Source organism: Rhinopithecus bieti, unplaced genomic scaffold, assembly GCF_001698545.2.
Source record: "Rhinopithecus bieti isolate Rb0 unplaced genomic scaffold, ASM169854v2 scaffold_9237, whole genome shotgun sequence".
Classification (NCBI taxonomy): Eukaryota; Metazoa; Chordata; class Mammalia; order Primates; family Cercopithecidae; genus Rhinopithecus; species Rhinopithecus bieti.
In genome coordinates this window covers 2,101,238-2,121,517 of record NW_016806263.1, presented here as the reverse complement: position 1 = coordinate 2,121,517, position 20,280 = coordinate 2,101,238, and the positions used below count along the sequence as shown (strand labels likewise).

At 39.3% G+C, this 20,280-nt stretch overlaps 1 protein-coding gene across 3 annotated transcripts in view; it reads left to right on the top strand.

The window, feature by feature from the left end:
- Positions 1 to 20,280, top strand: part of C1QTNF7 (C1q and TNF related 7) — a 108,726-nt gene that overhangs the window by 73,984 nt on the left and 14,462 nt on the right. The window contains exon 1 of one of the 3 annotated variants that reach the window (XM_017875355.1): positions 15,810 to 15,937. The exons of the other annotated variants lie outside the window; for them this stretch is intronic. The gene's annotated coding sequence lies outside the window, so the exon portion shown is untranslated. Of the gene's footprint in view, positions 1 to 15,809; positions 15,938 to 20,280 lie in introns of those variants that run through there. 3 annotated transcript variants of the gene reach the window in all.

Genomic DNA, 20,280 nt, shown 5'->3' with positions numbered 1-20,280 from the left:
GCATCAGCAAAGTTACAGCCTCTGTGGATGGAGACAAGGATTCAGCGAGACTGACTGATTTCTCAAATTGACAACCACAATACTGTGTGATCCTTAGCCCCTACAAAAGTGGGTCATCTCAGTTTTTAGTTCCAATCTTCTCAAACACAAATGTAACTGGAGAGAGCAACCTAGAGTCAAGGAGACAGTATGTTTTCTTTCATGCATATTGAACGTTGTCATTGTAATGTGTATTTAATTGTTTTTAAATTTTGACTCTGCACACAGGTATAATGGGCACTACCTTTTTGATACACACTTGGACCTCAGGCATTCCTCTCTCATGGCAGCTATTCACTTTGTGTCAATTGGTGTCTCTCCTAGAGTTCTGTATGCTTCTTCAGGGCAGATAAATAGTTTAATCATCCTTGAAGCTCTAAACTTAATGATTGGAAGCTATGTGCTGAATGAATAAATAAACCATTTGTTATTTTAAAAATTCATGATCATTAAGAATTTCAGAAAATACAGAAAGGGAGAAAACAACAAACAAATCTGTGATCATAACATAAAACAAGTAACATCTCATGATATTTCTTTCTGGTCTTTTAAATGTAGAGGCTTTCTTTTATTTTCTCCTTACAAAATCATATGCACACATTTTCTATCAGGACTTTTGCACTGCACATTTTAACCTAAGCATTGCCCAATGGCATCTCATAGTTCTGCAGCTTGATTAAAGTTAAAGAACACACTAATAGGGCTTTGGGGGTACAAACACATTTTCTTCCATTCAACACATTATTAACTCTGGTGTGATGAAAAGAGAATTCTGCCTGCATCTCGGTGGTTATAAATCAGGCTTGAGTTCCCCAACCTGACTAGAATATCCCTTTGTTTTGCTTCCTTTTCTATTTAGAATCTGTGACCTAAATTTAGAATCTCTCCATTTCTTCTCAGTGTGATAAGCAGTAACAGCCCTCAAAACTCTCAGTAGAACCTTCCAGCAAGAATCCTTTGGCAAAACACAGTGTCAGTCACTCTGATTCTAGAGTTGTTCTATTTTTTTTTCTATTAAAGTAAATGTTTTCGTGAACTCACAAAACGTGTTAGTCATAGCCATCATAGAGTTCCAGTTGATGATTAAAAAACAAACTAGGTTTGGGATAAAATTCAAGATGCCTTCCTTACTCCAAATTTGTTCTTAGTCAACAGAGAATAGAGGCCAATGCCTTGAAACCAAACATATTTTTATGAAACCAAACATCATAAAACATGAGTGTGCATACCCTTACATCACTCAGACTGCTAAGATTAATAGACATGCTGAAAGCATTTGCTTCACACTTGCTCAACTGAACAAATACATCTTTTCACAAAACAAGTCCAAAATCTTGGCCATTCCCAAACGTCTAAAATCCAAGACTCTTTGCTTTCAAATTCCTCAATGAGAAAGCACAGGAGAAGGAGAGAATTCAGATCATTAACCAGATGTTTAAGATTGGCACCAGGAAGAGAAGGAGCTAGAGTTGTACATTGAGGAACCAAAAAAATAAGAAAGAAAAGAGGAGGAGGAAGAAGAGAAAATACACTAAGAGAAATATTCAAAGACACTCTTTTACATTATCAATTATTTATTTCTTTAAGAAAAAGGACATTTCTTTTCATCCACACAAGATATTGTTCGTTAGATGAGTAGAGCAAGTTTGTTTTGTTTTCATGTAGCATTTATTGACTTGTTTCTAAGACCAAAAGAATATGCTTATTTCCCCTTGAAAAATAGTTGGAAAGTACAATAGAAATAAAATTAGAAAATACAAATTGCCCATAACCTCTGTAGTAGGTAATGTGACTACATTATATTTTGTATTTGGGCCTTCTCATCTTTTTATTGATGCATATATATATATATATATATATATATATATAGAGAGAGAGAGAGAGAGAGAGAGAGAGAGAGAGAGAGATTAAAGATGGGGTCTCACTATGTTGCCCAGGCTGGTCTCAAACTCCTGAGCTCAAGCAATCCTCCCACTTCAGCCTCCCAAATTACTGGGAATACAGGCATGAGCACCCGGCCTGTATATATTGTTTTTAAACTGGAATAAATGTTACAAACTAGAGGCACTATTTGGTAGCCTCCTTTTTCCATTAAGCAATATGTTAAAAAAGATTTGCCTTTGTCATTAAATGTTCTTTTAGTACATAGATTTTTAAGAACTGCAAAACAGTCCTTTTGCTGATGTGCCATTGATTTAAGTAATCTTTAATTATAGAACAAATCATTTATAACATCAAAAAATGTTACACTGTGATTACCACTGCTGTAGAGCTTTGAGTACTTTTTAAAAATCGTTGTCTTTAAATTACATCCTAAGGGTGGAAGTGTTGGGGAAAAGGGTTTGCACAATTTTCAGACTCTTTATATATATTTGCCAATATAAATTTTGCACTCCTAAAAGTTTATACCACTTTATATTTGCATGAACAATCTATAAATGTGCCTGCTCTTTAATTAGTTTTAATTCTTTGCGTCTTTACCAAACTAATACACCATTAGAAATTATTTCATTTTGCTATTATTCATTAATTCATTGAACAAATATATATCCAGCTCTACATGCCAGGCTCTGTTTTAGAACTAGAGGCACTACCGTGAACATAGGCTCTGGCACTGGGCAGACAGGATCGGAATATTAGTTCTGTTCAACTGCCTCTGTGACCTTAGGCATGTTCCTCATCTGAGATTCCATTTCCTCCACTACAAAGTGCAGGCAAACCAACCCCCACTTAGAAGTGATCCTGAAAGTTGACCATGCTGATATGTACATAGTGCCTGGACCAGGCAGGGTACAGGGGCCTCTCAGTAGAGTGGGTTCTTTAGCTCCCCTTACCTGTAACCTGGGCAGCCACTCACTAGAGGCGCCAGTTCTCTCCACGATACTCGATCCTGCCTTGATTGTAGGGACTCAGTTCTTGACCCTGAAGTGCTCTGCTGTCTCACACAACTCCTTTTCCATCTGAGGAAAGACAGACTAATTGTAAGAAGCCACTTTCTGCAGTTTGTTATACCTCAGATTAGCACTGCATTATTGCATTGATTATAATATAGGAACTGTGGCCGCAGCACACCAAATTGAGTCTCATGACCTCGAAGTCCTTCCACTTGTGTTAAAAGTCAGAGGAAAGAAAAATCTTCAGTGGAAAGAAAAATCAGCTGAAGTGCAGCCAACACTGCCTTCTTGCTTGTCTACTGCATTCTCCCTAGTCTTAGCTGCATTTCCCTATACAAAAGATTTTCAGGGATAGCCCAAGTAGTGACAGTTTTGTTTTCCTCCAGGTCTTTTATGTTATAAAGAAATAAAAAAAATATAAATTTAGTTAAGATCCACCTTTTATTCTTTCTCTGTCTTTCAGTTAACCACTGAGGACCTGAAACTAGTGCATTTCATTCCCATGTATTCTTCGTAAATGTTTTTATTGAAATGAACCTCTCATAATGTAGAACGAACCACCTTAAAATATGCAATTCAGAAGCACTTAGAATGTTAACAATCTTGTGCAGCCACCAACTATATCAAGTTCCAAAACATTTTCATCACTTCAGTAGAGAACCCCATACTACTAAGCAGCTATTCCCCATTTCTCACTCCCCTGAGCCCTTGACAACTATCAATCTGCTTTCTGTCTTTATGGATTTATCTATTCTGAGCATTTAATATAAAATGACTCATGAAACATGTGACTATGTTAGTCTATTCTTGCATTGCTATAAAGAGATCCCAAGGCTGTACAATTTATACAGAAAAGAGGTTGAGACCAGACACTGTGGCCCATGCCTGTAATTCCATCCCTTTGAAAGGCCAAGGCAAGAGGATCACTTGAGTCCAAGGTTCAAGAACAGTCTGAGCAGCATAGTGAGAAGCTGTCTCTACAAATATGGTGGCACACACCTGTGATTGCAGACACTTGAGAGGCTGAGGTAGGAGGATTGCTTTAGCCCAAGAGTTGAAGGCTGCAGTGAGCCATGATCAAGAAAGGCTCTGTCTCAAAAAAAAAGAAAAAAAGAAAGAAAAGAGGTTTAATTGGCTCACAGTTCTGCAAGCTGTACAAGAAGCATGGTGCTGGCATCTGCTTCTGGTGAGAGCCTCAGGAAGCAAAGGAGGAAACAGGCCTCTCACATGGATTGAGTGGGAGAGGGAAGGGAAGAAGTGCCACATACTTTTAAACAACCAGATCTCTCAAGAACTCAGTCAGTCTTACAAGGACAACATTAAGCCATTAATGAAGGATCCATCCCCATGACCAAAACACCTCCCACCAGGCCCCATCTCCAACACTGGGGATTACCATGGGGGCAGAGAGAAGGTTCGTCAGGGTGAGCCTGCATGGACAAGCACCCAAAAGGCTTCCGGCAAGAGGCTACATCTTACCCATCAGCACTTAAACAAAAGTCTGTTGAAAATCTCTCCACTTCTCTCTTTGTCCTTTGTAGCCACAGTGACCAGCCATGATCATCTTCGCCCACTCGGCTGCATCAGCCTCCCAACTTGCTCCCACCTCCCCTCCCGAGCCCTCTCTAATGCCTTCTCCATCATCGTTTTATGCACAACAAAGATCATGGTCTCCTCTAACCCTCTCATGGAACCCCATTGCTGTTAAGATAAAAGCCAACCTCTTCAGGTCCTGAAATGACTTGACCCCTACTATTTTTCTGACCTCCTTTCTTACAGGCTATTTTGTCTTATAAGCTCCAACCCATTGTCCTCTCAGTTACTACAATTCCCGAAGTCCTCTCCTGCCCCAGGGCCTTCTCACATGCTGTTCTCCCTTCTTGTGAGGCTTTTATCCCATCTTCACCTGGCTAAGACATCCTCAGGTATCCCCAAGTATCTCATCCTTAGAGTGACTTTCCTTTCCCTGATCTCCCAAACCACAGTAGGCACTCTTTTTAATCTCTTTCACCAACCCCTCTTCTTTTCTTTTGTAGTGCTTGTCTCTCTTTAGTTTATATAGGTATTTACGGAAAAGAGGTAGCAAAATATAGTAGTTAAGAGTCCTAAGACCACATGGCGTGAGGCAGGTTATTTACCTCTTGTGCCTCAGTTTTTCCATCTGAAGAATGAAAAGAGCAATAACAGTATCCTTCTCCTGTAGTTGTAGAAAGACTGAGTTGTTGTATGCAGAGCCCTCAGCACAGAGTCTACCCAGAACCCCTGAGATTGTGTAAGCAATTTGGGGCATTTATGCAAAATGACCTCTGAGATGCCACCCAACTCAAAAATGGTACAATTGCCAATACCATTGTGGAACAAGCTTTGACGCTGTCTTCTCAGCACAGGTTAGCTTCACTAACCTTTAAAGCTACTTCCAAATCTGAGATTCTGTGGCTCTGTCTGTGTTCCAGGGACAAAAGGTGCCTGACTGTGGGGGAACTTACATTCCCCAGGATTTTGTTTTTATACAGGGACGGGGCAGTGTAAATTCACACAACCTTTTGGAAAGCAGTTTGGCAGCATGTACCAAGAAAGACATAAAACATACAGACCTTTTGATCCAATAATTCCATTTCTGGGAATCTGTCCTAAGGAAATAATCCTAAATAGGGATAAAGGCTTATGCACAAAACTTTCAATGTAATCTCATTTATACTAGGAAAAAATAGAAACAGCTTAATTGTCCCATAATAGGAGAGGAGGGGGTTAAATAAATTATTGTACAACTGCTTAATGGATATTGTTTGGCCATTAATTGCTCTAAAACATAACAGGGGAAACACTTATGATATAATATTAGGTTAAAGAAAAAGCACACAGCAACCGTGCATAGGTGCTATTACAAATCTTTGAACAGAAGACCTATGAATACACAGAGAGAACAAAAATAACAGAAAGAAAGAAACCAAAGTGGTAACAGCGGTATAGTTCTGAGAAATAGAACTATATAAATAATTATTTACTCTTGTTTTCTACTTTTCCTCCTGATATTTCATGTGTATATTTAAAACAAAATACAAATAGTTCCATAGGACAATTATAGAAAATACATGAGGTTTAAAAAAAAGTATATATATTTTGATCAAAAAGTGTATATGAACAGGAAAAAATATTAAAAGGAAATCACATACATATACACACACACACACACACACAAACATACACACACATGGCCAAACAAAAACCAAACAAACCAAACCTCTGCCTAATCTTCTAGAATCCCATTATATTAGAATCCTCGCCAGTTGTGAGGTAGTTTTCTTACCTATCTTTGCCCAAGTCTGCTTCATTTTTGCTGCCTCCCATCCTTTCTCCAGATAGCAGTCCAAGAAATCTATCTATTAATAGGAATCATATATGGTTCTCATCACTCACAAACTCTTCACTGGCTTCTTAATGCCCTGAAGATAAAGTCTAAGTCCCCCAAGAAAGCTTAGCCTCAACATCCACAGCCTCCACAACGGGCCCCACCCCCTGCCCTTCTTCCTCCTCACTCTTCTTCAGCCTCCCGAGCTTTCTCACTCTCTCCAAGGTGCCTTGTTCTCTCTCAATGCCAGGCTTTTACTGAACCATTAGCTCTCCCTGAAGAAACTACTTATTCTATTCTGGCACTTATTTTCTCAGACATCTTTCAGTCATCCTTCAGTTTTCAAGAAATTGCTTAGAAGTTCTATCCCTAAGGAGAGTGTTTCTGATCACATAGATGAGATTATCCTGAAAACACAGATCTAAAGTGCCTCCAAAGACATGCATTTCCTAGTCCCAACAAGAACTTAAACTCTAAACACTATTGAAAGAAAAAGGAATGCCTGTAACTTAAATATGCTCCTCCCTGCACCAACAGAAATCAACATTTTTTGACTAGCACAAATGTGTCAGTCAACAAGGTTCATTACTTCATCAAACTTTATAACAACCTTACTTTGTTTGGACGTTTTTAAAATTTCAATTTATAGAAGAGAACACTAAGGTTTCAGAGGGGTAATCCTCAGAGTCTTTTGCCCAAGGCAATTTGCTCAAGGTCACATGGCTGGACAATGATGACTTTGTCCTTCAAAGCCAGCAGTCTTAATCCACAAAGAAATGTCAGTGGGAAGGGGGAAGACATGAAGATTCCTGCTAGTTTAGACTCTAGGGTAACATTCCATTGCTTTGTCTTTTTTTTTCCAAACCTCAGTGCTCAGTTTTCCTCCCCAGCATACTATGAGTCATTGTTGGATTTCCCAGCTCTCTCTCCAATGTGATGGAGTCTGCTGAGGACATCGTTTTGGCTGGAAGTGAATGTGCATGCAAGAGGCACCACCTGCCGCTAAATCTTTGCCTTTGTTGGGTCTAATGTAGCTCTTGACCCTGAACTTGGCTCATGTCCTCAGGCACCCTCCCCACAGAATGCCTCACATGTTTTTAGCAATAAACAAAGCAGAGAACATGGACCCCCCATTATCCGGATAAACGTTTAGAAACACCAAAATGTTCTAATAGACCTGAGATGCCTGAAAGAAAAAGAGAGTGGAAGAGCTTTTTCTACTAAATAATAAATGTAAGGTATTAGCACAGTATTGTTATGATCACCACTATTTTTATGCCTACATAATGTCACAAAGACACTCTCAAAATTCTGTGGCTGGAATGGTTTGCATCATTGAGTGGAGGCATTGCTTCCAGGCCTCTGACCTTCGGATGGTTTTCAGGCGCAAACAAGAGGCGCACCGAGAACTCAGGATAGTCAATGGCACTTGTCAAAGAACAGAAGCCAAAGCTCAGTGGTAAGAGCAGTGGCAGCTATGTCAGCACTATTCACCTACTTCATATTTATGGAGCACCCACGAAGTGCTAGGCAACAGGGACTCATTTTCTGTGGATTATTTCAATTAATCTTTACAACAATCCAAGGAGCCAAGTACTATCACTCTCCTCATCTTAAACCAAGAGCTTGGATTGAAGGTCAGACAAATCTGGGTTTGAATGCCAAATCTATCACTCAGTAGCTGTGTGACCTTGGGCCAGTTCTCTCATTTAGAAACTTCAGTTCCCACATCTGTAATAAGGAGATAACAATACCTACTTCACTAAGTGGTCAGGACTCACTGTAGGTAGCACATAGTAGATGGTTAATAAACATATAGATATAGATATTTAAAATTTGTGGTACAACCATACAATGGAATACAACTCAGCAATGAAAGAAACATGCAACACAAATGACTCTGAAAAACACTGTGTTAAGTGAAAGAAGAGAGCCTCAAAAACCCACTCATTGTAAGATTCTATTTATATGACACTCTGGAAAAAGCAAAATTACAGGACAGATATATGATCAGAGGTTTCAGGCAGCTGGGGTGGAGACTGACTACAAAGGGACAAAAGGGAACACTTTGGAGCGAATGGAAATGCTCTATATCTCTTTTTTAGTGGTGGTTACACAATTGCATACATTGGCCAAAAGTCATCATATTTACCAAATTTTACCAAAATCAAAAATTTACCAAAAGGGTACATTTTACATTTTAATAATTATACTCTAATAAATCTGCTTAAAAAAAAAAGGATATTGCTCAGATATGACAGCAAAGGAGCTTCTTAATCCAGATTCCTTGGGATTTGACAGATTTTTTATCTCCAGTTCATTGACCTGAACGTGCCTAGTTGTTCTTTTTCATATTTGCCTATCCAATAATTCATCCTACCTTCCCCAGGGCAGAATAAATCAAGAGGTGAGGGAGGAAAAGAGTATACTTGGAAAATCCTTCCTCCTGAAGACCAAAGGTTCAGGGAAAATGCATTCTCATCTAATATCTACCCTAACCTAATATTATTTCATCTAATATTATTTCCTGTCCATTCAATGCTAAATTTCCAAATAGCTCAGTGGGTACATGGAAATTCATTATCTACTTGATCTCTATCTTTTAATATGTTTAAAACTTTTGATAATTTTTTTTTTTAGAAAGGGTCATGCTTTGTCACCTAGGCTGGAGTGCAGTGGTGCAGACATGGCTCACTGCAGCTTCAACATCCTGGGCTCAAGCCATCCTCCCACCTCAGCCTTCTGAGTAGATGGGCCTATATATGCACTCCAGCAATGGCTGGCTATTTCTTTCTTTTTTTTTTTTTTTTTTTTTTTGAGAGATCGGGTTTTGCCATATTGCCCAGGCTGGTCTCAAGCGATCTTCCCACCATAGCCCCCCAAAATGCTGGGATTACAGTCATGAGCCACCACGTCTGGCCAACTTTCTATAATTTTTTAAGTTTTTTATGTTTTAAAATACGAGAAGTGATATTTTGGGCAAGGTAAAGTATTATGATCCAGGATAATGCTATATTGTTAATTCACATTTATCCACAATCATGGATATCTGTGTAGATTAAAACATTGGATTGTCTTCTACATGTGACGTTAGGAACCAGGTATCAGTGAAGGCTGTAGAGCAAAGACTCTTTTGGCCATCCTGCAGGGACCTGAGTTCCAGTTCTGGTTTAGCATAAATAGGTTATTTGGGCAATTCACTTCTTACTGAATCTGGCTTTTTATCTGTGAAACGGGAAACTCAAGCAGATAACCTCTGAGATCCCTTCTTCTCTAACAGTGTGAAATTCCCAGTGCAATGTAAGAACTGTGAGTTGAGATCCTGTCTTCTGCTTTCAAAGCTGTATGTTCAGGGCCCAGCACAGTGCCTGGCACACACAGGGGTCAATGACATTTGTTCACTCCATGAGTCAGTGAATTGCCTTTTTTAAATATGCAAACTCCTTTTCTCATAAGAACCCACCTATTTTCCTGCAATGAAAGCAGATTCAGTTTAGAAACCAAACTGAGTTGTTTCCGCTGGTTGAAGTCAGCTTGAAAAGCCAGGAAAGTGGCAGCAGTTACCACCTCTACCTGGTCAACAGCCTGGTTCATGAAATCCCACTCACAGCCTTTCTGGGGAACTTACTGACCCCTGGATAAGGATCAGAACATCCCGTGGCCAACAGAGCCCTGCCTGGCCCAGGCACATCCTCCCTGCAGGCTCATGCCTGCCTTTGCTCTTTCCCACTAGCCTCCACTCAGCATCATCCTCTTCCACCTCAGGGCCTTTGTATATGGCATTCTCTCAGCCTCGATGTGTTTTTCTGCACTTCTGCCAGGTTCATGCCTACTGTTTTTCCCCCTTTTAGGTCAGATATCATTCCTTTAGGCAAATTCTCTCTTTAGGCAAGATTGAACTGGGTCGTCCAGCGAAACACTCCACAATATCCGTTATTTTTTCCTTCAGAGCATTCTCCAAAACTTATTGAATTTATCAAATGGTATTAACTGTCCTTCATATGATATGAATAACAAATAATCTCATTTTTCTTCCATCATTTGTTCTTGCCAAATTCTGTTGGATCTTTCTTCCTTGCCCTTTCATGACATCTCAGGCAAATTTCTTGGCTTTCTGGTAACTTCCAGTTACATGAACAATTTTATTAGTCAATTGTGACTCATTTTCAGATATTAAAAAGACAAATCTAAATCAAATTTTCTATTTTATATCCAATACAATACTTGTCCATCTCTATGACTGTAGTTCAGGATATGCTATACCCTTTCACTCTTCCCCATCTCCTGCCACCTCCTTTCACTTTCAGCTCCTCTTGAGTCAGGTCAGAGAGTAGAGACTCAGGAAAAAAGCGACTGAATTATTTTTACTTAATAAGTGCTATTTGTATGATCCTCTCCTGGCTCCAGTGTCTGCTGCTGTGCACTCCAGGTAGCCAAATGCTGGGTCTTTTGGGGTGAAGGTGTTCCTTGGTTGATAGCTTGCAGTGCTCCCACGCCAGCCTCAGCTTCTGTACTCAGTGATACACCCAGCGACTTCTCAGTGGCCTCCCCCGACTAGGAGGACTCGTTGGCTCAGGAGGTCCCATCAAGATGGCCCAACTCAGCTGCCTTCCTCAGTACCATCTCTCTCTTAGGGAGGGCATATATTCTTGCCTCTCTGACAGCTGCCCCTGCACTGCTTTCCCTTCTCCACAACTCTATCTTGATGCCTCTCTTCAAACACTAATCCTTTCTGAGTTTCTAGTTTTCTCTTATGTGGACTGAAAATGGCTGATGGTGACTGCCAGATCCAGCTGGATTTTAACAAGTTCTAAGTCAATGTATGAGCACTGGTTGCCTATCATTCTCCGCTTTGTGTTCTCAGCTGAAATTCCAAGTGGATGGGAATTCCCAATTCATATCCTATTAAGCATAGTTCTGTGATTATTTCATAAATACCTCTCTTCCCCACTAGATTTTGTCTCTACAAGGACTCTTTGTTTGCTCTTTACTGAACACTCAGACCAAGCGTTCAGCATCTGACATATAGTAGCGGCTAAATAAATATGTGATGAAGTAATAAATAAAAGAACAGGATGAGACACAAAGAAGACCAAATTCGTATTACTACAACTCCCTGGTTTGTAAGGACAAGCAGATAAGGCATCATTTGAGCAAGAGTAGAGAAGGCAAAGATTCCTAGAGCCTGGCTGCCCATTGGAATCACCCATAGAGCTTTTAAAAAATATCAATGCCTAACTTCATCTGCTGATGTGCTCATTCAGTAGATCTAGTTAAGAACCAGTGAGCTAAAGTGCATGAGAGATCCAAATTATGTGCTAGAAGGGTTCAGGAGAAGACAGGGTTGTACCTGGTTGAGAATATCAGGGAGACTTTCTGTAGAAAGTGATGCATACAGAAGATAAATGTGAACAGATGGAGAAAGAGGCATAGGGGAGACATGGTTGGTAATGGCTTGCAGCTACTGGAGATGATATAAGCAAGGCACTGAGGTTAGAAAGAGAAGATTCGATTCCTAACAGAACGCAGGGCACCCATGGAGAGGAGAAGGAAGAAACAAGGGGTATGCAACTGCAAGTTGTTTGGATGCAAAAAATGTGGTCTTTTAAAGTTAGCAACAACCTAGGAAGTAAATATGTTAAGTGGTTAGGTGTGTCAATTGTGGATCAGACTGTCTAAATTACTCAGCTGTAGAAGGAGGATAATGCAATTACTCACCTCAAGAGGTTATGATGAGGATTAAAGAAAGTGATGCTTGTCATGTCTTAGCACATTGTACATGTTCATTACATATCAGCTAGAAACTTCTTTTTAAAATAATTCTACTACCTAGAAAAATGGTGTATGCGTGTGTATGTATGTGTGTAGTGGTGTGCAGAGCTAGTTTATACCTGCCAGCAAGGACCAATTCTACAATTCTATATTCTACAACTTCCCAACTCTGCATTCAGTGAAGGTCAGATTGTTAACTTGAAATTGACTGTGTCGGGGGTATTCACTCAAAGAAAATTAACAAAAGCTACAAATCTGAACCTTCTTTTTGAGAGCTAGGTTAGTGGCAAACTGTTAGGTGCTCTGGGAACATTGATGGGATTGGAATGGAATGGACCAAATTCAGTTGAAAAGTAAATAATGATATAGGGATAAAAAGGCACACAAGTTGAGAAAGGAAGATTATCTGCCTAGGAAAGATAAAATAAGACCCCGTCATTGGGGTGAGTGGCAGGTAAAAATGGAATCTGACTTTTATTCTGAGTCAATACTTCCTTCAGCATATTTTTCTACCCATCACTTCACCACTGCTTCTAAAATAAGTGTGAAAATAACTGACAAGCTTTATCAACATCTGAGGTTCTGAAAACTCTCAGAGACATTTTCGAAGGTTCATTCTCTCTGGGAAAAAGAATGAGTTCAGAAAGACATAGATTACAATAAAATTATCTGAGATGAGAAATAATAAAAAAGAAAAAGGAAAAAATCCAATTTGTATTGAAGGAACTGAGGGAAATACTGTAATCCTTTTTTTTTTTTTTTTTTTTTTTTTTGGAGGGGAGTCTCGCTTCTGTCGCCCAAGCTGGAAGTGCAAGGTGGCCAGATCTCAGCCAACTGGGCCAAGTTCCACCTTCCCGGGGTTTACGGCCATTCTTCCTGTTTCAGCCTCCGAGTAGCTGGGGACTACAGGCCCGCCACCTCCCAACGCCGGCTAGTTTTTTGTGATTTTTTTTTTAGTAGGAGACGGGGTGTAATACTTTAAATGATACAAAAATCTTATTTTGTTTGTGGCTGGGAAAAACCGGGCTAGGCCGGATGTAGGAAGCTGAAACTGGATCCCTTCCTTACCACCTTATATAAATTAATTCAAGATGGGATTAAAGACTTAAATGGTTAGGACCCTAAAACCCATTAAAAAACCCTAGAAAGAAAAACCTAGGCAAGTACCTTCAGACCATTAGGCAGGGGCAAGGACCTTTCCATGTCTAAACACCAAAAGCAATGGCAACAAAACCCCAAAATTGACCAAATGGGATCTAATTTAAACTAAAGGAGCATTCTGCACAGCAAAAGAAACTACCATTCAGGAGTGAAACAGGCAACCTACGAAATGGGAGGAAAATTTTGCAATCTACTCATCTGACAAAGGGCTTAATATGCAGCAGGGAATCTACAAAGAAACTCAAACAAATTTACAAGGAAAAAAACATAATCCCATCTAAAAGTGGGACAAAGGATATGAACAGACATCTCAAAAGAAGACATTTCTTTTGGCAGTCAAACAGGACACATAAAAAATGGCTCATCATTTCCACTGGCCATCAGAGAAATGCAAATCAAAACCACAGTGGAGATACCATCTCAAACACCAGTTAAAATGGGGCAATCCATTAAAAGTCAGGAAACAACAGGTGGCTGGGACGAGGATGGTGGGAGAAATAGGGAATACTTTTACACTGTTGGTGGGACTGTAAACGTAGTTCAAACCATGTGGGAAACAGTGTGGTGATTCCTCAAGATCTGAGGAAATAGAAATACCATTGGACCCAGTCATCCCCATTACTGGGGTATATACCAAAGGATATAAATCATGGCTTTGCTATCAAAGGACACATGCACATATATGTTTATTGCAGCCACTATTTCAATAGCAAAAACAACTTGAACCAACCCCAAATGTCCATCAATGATAACTGGATTAAAAAATGGTGGCACATATTACCAGGAATACTATGCAGCCATAAAAAAGGATGAGTTTCCATGGTTCCTTTGTAGGAACATGGGATGAAGGCTGGGAAACCACCACTTTCTCAGGGCAAACTATCACAAGGACAAAAACACCAAACACCGCATGTTCTCACTCACAGGTGGGAATTGAACAATGAGATCACTTGGACACAGGAAGGGGAACATCACACATTGGGGCCTGTTGTGGGGTGGGAGGAGGGGGAAGGGATAGCATTAGGAGATATACCTAATATAAATGATGAGTTAATGGATGCAGCACACCAACATGGCACATGTATACATATGTAACAAAGCTGCACATTGTGTACATGTACCCTAGAACTTAAAGTATAATAATAAAAAAAAGAAAAAGAAAACCTTATTTTGTGTTGTAAGCAACATTAAAGAGACGTTAGAGAAGTTATGAATGACACAGAAAAGAAAATATGAATATCCACAAATTGTATCAACACTTTAAGGCAGAAAAATAAGAATGCATCTATTCTTTTATTGGTCTACAAATTCATCCACTTCTGAGCCCCCTGGCAGAGATGGGGCTACTCCAAAGAAGAGATAATGGAAAAAGCCCACTTAAGAAGTTATCGCTTATAAACAAATAAATGAACATACTGAAAGGCTGTATCACCTGAAATTAAGCTTGTAAATGGATGACATCAGACACCATCATTTGGTTCGAGAATATTAAGAACTATGAGAAACCCTGGAAATAATCAAGGACAACCATTTTATTTTGAAAAGGAGAAAACAGACCCAGAGACTTTATCTGATTAAAATTTGACTCTAATTCAACAATAAGTTATGACTAGCTTCTATGCTCAAGACATTGTTTTGACCATACTATCATGGCATTGGTTTTGGACAACCAACAAATTCAAAGGACCATTTCCTCCAGTGTGGAGAGTAGATCCCAAAGGCAAAATTAAGTTGATCAGAATGGGGAGCCCAGCAATCTCCTTGGTCAAGTGTGTGGTCAACGTCCACTTCACCAACTCTGGAAACATTCCTTTCAATAAGAGTTCTCATTGCTTGAGAAGAATGAGAGGAAAATAAAGATAAAAACAAGATTTTTTTCAGCTGTCTAATTTCCATAAATGACATCATAAATTATATATTGCTGTTGCCAAGGAAATATAAGAAATACACAGCAGAGAGAAACAAAGAAATTGATTGCACCATAGACGACTAGTCATATGCTTTGGAGAATCATTCTGCCTTTTGAGATGTTATGATCAGTTCTTTAGAGGCACAAAGACATATTAGTTTTCTAAAAATACCCAATCATTTATCCATTCAGCAAAGAACAAAGAAAACAAAATCAGTACAATTCTCATAACCCTCTTTCTTTTCACAGCACATAGAATGAGGGGCTGTTTTCCTGCCATATTTACCAAGAATAGGGACAGTGCTCATTATTCCACAAGACACCATCCTAGGTCCAGAATCTAAAGGCTCTACCTCCAAAACTCTCAAATACAAAATGGCTTTTTTCTCTAAGTTAACAACTAATTTCCAGTCAGTGAGTAATTTTTTTCCTGAAACATTCACTCAGTGGAAAACAAACGAAGAGGGAAAAAATTAAGTAAACAAATCTGAAAAAGAGGCCACAACACACAGAGATGGAGAAGCTCTAAACTTACCACTGAAGGAAAGCAGGCACTTAAAGTTTATCCCAAATAAAACTGTAATTTTAACTGGTCCCCGAGTTGAGCCTCACTCGATGAATGACTTCCAGGGCCTTTGGCTCTTTGGGACTAAACGAGAAAATTATTTTTAGCACAACTATTTGGAAATCTTTGAGAACTTGGATCTGTTATTCTGTCTGGTACCAAAGCAAGTTTTTCACTGAGCTCTCATGAAAGATCCTCAGTCTCTTGTGGATTTAGAATCCTGCAGCAGCCCACCATCTAAGAGCAAGGTATGGTGTTTACTCTTTTTTTTAGAATTTTGGCAAATGTAGATGGAATGGCCTGTTCTCGTGATGGGAGCTTTTTAGCTTGTTAAACAGATGATTCTGTAGGAAGATTCCATAAAACTAAAGACCTAGCTTCAAATCTCTGGATTGACACTAGCTTTCTAACCATAGACAAGTTGTGGGACTTCTCTGGACCTTGGTTCCCCCATCTAACCTACCACAGGATGGTTTTGGGGAGGATGATATGGGCTTAGCATTGCTCTCTAGGATATAAAATGTTTTGCAAATGTCAGGGTTTTTTAAATCATTGTGCCATAAAGCAGCTAAAACTTTATCAATAATGAACTTTTGACAATAATAAATATTGATGAATATTTTTTCTTCATTGAGTCTCTACTGTAGACTAGTCTCTGTCCTAGAGTTCACATTTTAGTGAGGAAACAAGCAAGTCAATAGATAGCCATAACACAGTGCAATTGCGTGGCCTTGCAGGGACTTGAGTAGTGCCAGGAGGAAAAGGAGGTTAATTCATGGCAAACAGGAAAAGCAGTTCTGCAGAGGAAAATTGGAGCCCCCAAAGGCAAGGCGCTGGTGAACAACAACATAAAAGGAACTGAGGCATGAGCAGCTCAGGTCTCCATCCTGTCCCAATCACAGTGCCACTCCCGGTGCAACAAGAGAAGCACAGAGCCTGCTGTTGTGAAATCTCCACCTCTGCAGGCCAAGGAAATGTCTCATTTTGGCTTTCCCTGGTTACCTATTCTCTTCTTAATGATTTCCAGGCAAAGCACATTTCAACTTGAATTAATTATCAAGTCCAGCCCGTTGTCATGAAGTAATACGTTATAGTTTCCCGCACATGATGTAGGGACAAACTCAAGTGTTTGAAGACAAAAGAACTCAGTTCAAATTCTGGCTGCACCATTTCATGCCTGTGTGGACTTGAGCCCACCAATTGAGCCCACCAAGTATCAATGTTCTTACTTGTAAAGTGAAGATAATAGCACTTACTTCATAACAAGTGGTGTGAGGATAAAGTAAAGGATGTCCTTAAAACACCTGGCACAGAAATAAGAATACTGGTCTGTCCCTGCATTCCAATTCATTTTTTTATTCAGTTTTTTTTATTATGGTAAAATACACATACCATAAAATTTACCACTTCAACCATTCTTATGTATACGGTTCTGCAGCATTAAATACATTCATATTGTTGTGCAATATCATCACCATCTCTCCAGGACTTCTTCATCTTCCCAAACTGAAACTCTGTACCCAAGAAACTATAAATTCCCATTCCCCTCTCCCCTTCTTCTTCCTACAACGAGTATTCTACTTTCTGTCTCAATGAATGTGACTACTCTAGGAACTTTGTGTAAGAGGAATCACACAATATTTGACCTTTTGTGACTGACTTATTTCACATAATATAATGTCTTCAGGGTTCCTCCCTGTTGTAGCATGTGTCGGTATCTCCTTTCTTTTTAAGGCTGAAGAAGATTCCATTGTATGTGTAGACCAGGTTTTGTTTACTCACTCACCTTTCCATGGACACTTGGGTTGCTTCCACCTTTTGGCTATTGTGAATTACGCTGGAGACATGGCTGTGCAAATATCGGTTTGAGTCACTGCTGCTATGAACATGCATGTGCAAATATTTGAGTCCCTGATTTTACTTCTTTTGGATATATGCCCCAAAGTGGAATTGCTATATCATATGGTAATTCTCTTTAATTTTTTTGAGGAGTCACTATATTGTTTTCCATAGGTGCTGCACCATTTTACATTCCCACCACCAACATATTTTATTTTTACAAGAAAAAAATATACTTGGAGTCTACTTACACTGAGGAAAAAATAACATGCTATTTACAAAGGGATCTCAGTCTATGAACATGTTTTCCAGGAGTTCAGTCTTTGTACTGAGTTAATCAGTATTTCTCCAAGTATTTTCCGTGGCTAGTTTAGCAAGAACAAAGGGTTCCAGGATTAAATAAATTCATAAAATACTATATACAACATTTCTGCCTCAAATATAAACACATTAACATGGAGGCTCATGAATCACAAATTAAATTTTTTAAATGTGTTTTAAAACAAAACTTGTTGCTTTGCAATCCCTACAGAAAATAGGACTGAGGATTATTTATAATTAGCATCCAGGACAGACGTGTTCAAGATTAACAGTTTTTCCAGGCTGAGCATGGCAGCTCACTCTTGAAACCCCAGCACTTTGGGAGACTGAGATGGGCAGATCGCTTGAGTTTAGGAGTTCAAGACCAGCCTGGGTAATTTGGCAAAACCTCATCTCTCCAAAAAATACAAAAGTTAGCCAGGTGTGGTGGCACACACTTGTAGTCCCAGCTACTCATGGATTCAATTAAATGTTTTAAAGCATGTTGTATGTGGAGTGCAGCTAAGGGGTATAGGTTTCTTTTTGGAGTTTTAAAATAGTCTTTAATTGGATTGTGATGTACATTGAGTTGTACACTTTGGTAAATTTTATGGTGTGCAAATTATATCTTTATAAAGCTGTTAAAAATTATTATAATGTTTATGAAATTGTGACCCACATGTTTTATTCCCAGTCAAAATAACCAAGTTCACTGCAAGGCAGTGGGGGGAATGAGTAAAGAGTGGATTATTCAATACAAGGAGTTGAAAATATATATATTTTTTTTTAATCTGCAGCTCCTTTGGAAGGCCTGTATTAAATGCACTGGGCTTGTCAGAAAGTGCCTTAATCCCAGTTGAGCAATAGAATCAATAATTTTGGATTTGTGCTGTATGACAAGTCTACCACACAGGGCATGGCAAAAATGTTCTCCTTGCTTTTTTTTTAACTAGTAACACTGAGATTTAGTCAAAGTTACAGAGCCTGAATTCGGATAAGTTGCTTTGGTTTTTCACTAATAAGATTTCTAGGAATCAGGCTTACTTCAAAATCACATGTGCACACTGTGTTTTTCTTAGTTTGTCATTCCTATGCTCTGGCAAATTTCTGGGTCTAATTCCAAGATGTTGCAATTTCCCCCTGGGTACCACAAAATGGTGATGTGTGCCTGGTCAATTTTCTTACATGGCTGTCAAAAAACAAAAGAAATTTCATCTGATTGCTTTCCCCACATTTTGTGATTATTTCCTTTGGGAGAGTATACACCAGGTTAAGCACTATGTAGATTTCTTGTTAAAGCACAGGTCCAATCATCCAAACACAACTCATTTACATGACCCCAGAACCACCTGTATATATTCTTCCCTTTAAAAAACTGCTAATCCTAAGGAGCATTTAGCCTAAAAAATCAGGTATCCCCAATCTATACCACTCTCCATCTCACTTTCAGCCTATATGCCAAAGTGCCTACTAATAAATGGCCCATCATTCTCAGCTTCTAGGCTTTGTGGGGGAGTAGGGTTGGGGCCCAAGTCCTATTAGATCAGAATTGAAGAGACCTGCTGCCTGTTTCACTTGGAGCATGTGAGCCATGTGTGGCTTAATTTCACACAGCTCTTTAATTGAGCCCCAGTGCTAACAGCTTAATGGGACACCACGGCATTACATCCTGCAGATTTTAAATTAAAGTTTGAGACTCCCCTCAGGACATGCACAGTACTCCAATTAACACTAATTGGCATTACACATGATTACCAAGTGAAAAACATGGTTTTCCTGAAAATGCCTCCTCTTTTCTCCAGCTTTCAATAGTCCATAAATTCTAAGAAAACAATCACGGGTGCATGCAAAGATTAGCTAGAATGATATCTAGCATGATGTTTATATTGGGAGAACTTTAGAAACAACCTAAATATCTATAATGGGGGTTCTGTACATAAAAGATAGTAGAGACAAAAGCAATTATTTTTTAATGTTACACATAATTTTGACATGAGAAGGCGTTCATGATACATTGTCAAGTGAAAGAAGTTAAAGAAGTATAGAAATGGCATGGTATCACTTTCTCCATAGTATAGACCAAAGAGACTGGAAGGATATATATACTAAAATGTAAATCTCAAGGTGGTAAAAAAATGTTGATGTTTATCTGTTTCATTGCCAGATCTAAATTTTATTCTTTAAAAAATGCACTACTGGTCGGGCGCGGTGGCTCAAGCCTGTAATCCCAGCACTTTGGGAGGCCGAGACGGGCAGATCACGAGGTCAGGAGATCGAGACCATCCTAGCTAACATGGTGAAACCCCGTCTCTACTAAAAAATACAAAAAACTAGCCGGGCGAGGTGGCGGGCGCCTGTAGTCCCAGCTACTCGGGAGGCTGAGGCAGGAGAATGGCGTAAACCCGAGAGGCGGAGCTTGCAGTGAGCTGAGATCCGGCCACTGCACTCCAGC